The sequence below is a fragment of the Dendrobium catenatum genome, unplaced genomic scaffold, assembly GCF_001605985.2.
Source record: "Dendrobium catenatum unplaced genomic scaffold, ASM160598v2 fragScaff_scaffold_993, whole genome shotgun sequence".
Taxonomy (NCBI): domain Eukaryota; kingdom Viridiplantae; phylum Streptophyta; class Magnoliopsida; order Asparagales; family Orchidaceae; genus Dendrobium; species Dendrobium catenatum.
In genome coordinates, this window is record NW_021319455.1 from 1,458,452 (window position 1) to 1,460,260 (window position 1,809).

Sequence of the window (1,809 nt, forward strand, 5' to 3'; positions counted from 1 at the left end):
TTAGTGCCGGCCAAACGTAGCTCTACGTCCTTTCACCGGACCAAATAAAAGTTCCATCAATCGGGTGTGACCACAATTTTGAATTTTCAAAACCCTTTTATATATGTTTCAAAAATAATTTTCCAACTATAGGATCTCATATAATCTTCCCATTAAAACTATTTGATTTAACGTATTTGCAATTAATTAGGATAAAAATCATAAAAAGTTAGATCCTTTAACAACAAAATGCATTTTTTAGAGTATGATTCAACCCAAAAAGGGTATAAATATTTTGATACTATTACAACAAAAAATATTTGTTACAATGGATGTCTCCTCTATTGAACAAAACCTGATATTGGGTCTCTTCTTCAAAGGAAGACCAAACTAGAAGTTTCTGTTATGTGTGGCATCTAATTGTGTTAATTAGTCGGATTTTTCTGTTGTCTCGGACCTCAAAGTTTGTTGTGTATATTGGGGGGTGCGGAGTCGGGGGTTTATCCCTTGCTTGGGTTTGGGCACAAAAAAATTTTTTTTCCGTGCAATGCTTAGAGATGTGTACCCAAGCGCCCATGGTGATGCGTACCCACATTGCCCTAGTGCAGCGTGCTCGAGCTCCCTGGTGCTGCATTATCGAGGGTCCCAACGCTGAAAAAACATAGAGCAGAGGGCCACTACGGCCTAGATATGATGCCACAATGGTTCAAGACATAGGTTTGAGTGCTACAACACTTTAAATTGGAGCCACAGCACTGCGAGATGGACTTGACTATTTTCTTTCTTGTTTTTTAAAGGGTTTTTGCATCCCTTGGAGTTTATTTACTTAGCTTTCTCTTATATTTTCAGTTAGGGAAAGAGTGAGAATGGTGCATGTGAGAAGAGAAACAATGAGAGAGTGAGAGAGAATATACATGTACTTATTTCTCCCTATTTTTGAAGTGAATTTCTTGGTGTGGTGTGACTCCGTAGTTTTTTTCCATATTTTAGGCTTTTCCACGTTAAATCTTGATATCCTTTATTTTTTCCGCTGCTTTTACTTTCTTGCTTGCTTCGTCATTGTGGTGTTTTACTCCTCATCGTCCCCATCAGCTTGAACTCAAATCTTATTAATGAAGTTCTACGATGATCTCAAAATTGAATGATAATCATAATAAAATTTATATTAGAATATTCTAGCATAATTTTTTTATACCAATGAAAATGGTTCGCTATAACCAATTTATTTTAATTAAAATGATTAAATCATGGCTTTGAAAATGAGATTTTACAACATTAAACATCAGCAATATTTATTCATTTGCATAAACTAATATATTGCAAACTCAATTTTAATATTTATCTAGATTACACTGAATTGTAATATTTTATTTCACAGGAAACCACATAAACCCTAAGAAGTAAGAATTCACTACAATTCCCAAAAAAACAACTAACTTTTGCAATTCTAATAAATTATACTTACACCCAAATTACCAAATATGGAAAATGTTGTAAAGAAGCACATTTCAAATGACAGATAATTAACAACAACAGTTTCATGAAGAAGAGGATAGAAGGTTTTTGATACTCATAATGGAACTCTCCCCATCCCTCTGTATCTCTCTATGAAAAATAGAGCAGAAGCAATTTACTTTCAGCTTAGGTTTCGTTTGTGACGGCTTTCTTACTGTTTCTTAAAGCGACTTTTTAATACAAAAATTTTAATTTTTATATTAGAGAGCTGCTTTAATAAGCAGTAAAAAAGCCGTCGTTTGGGACGACTTTTTTATTGATTTCTAAAATGGAGTTTTAGTACAAATTTTAAAAAAATTTGTACTAAAACTCCAT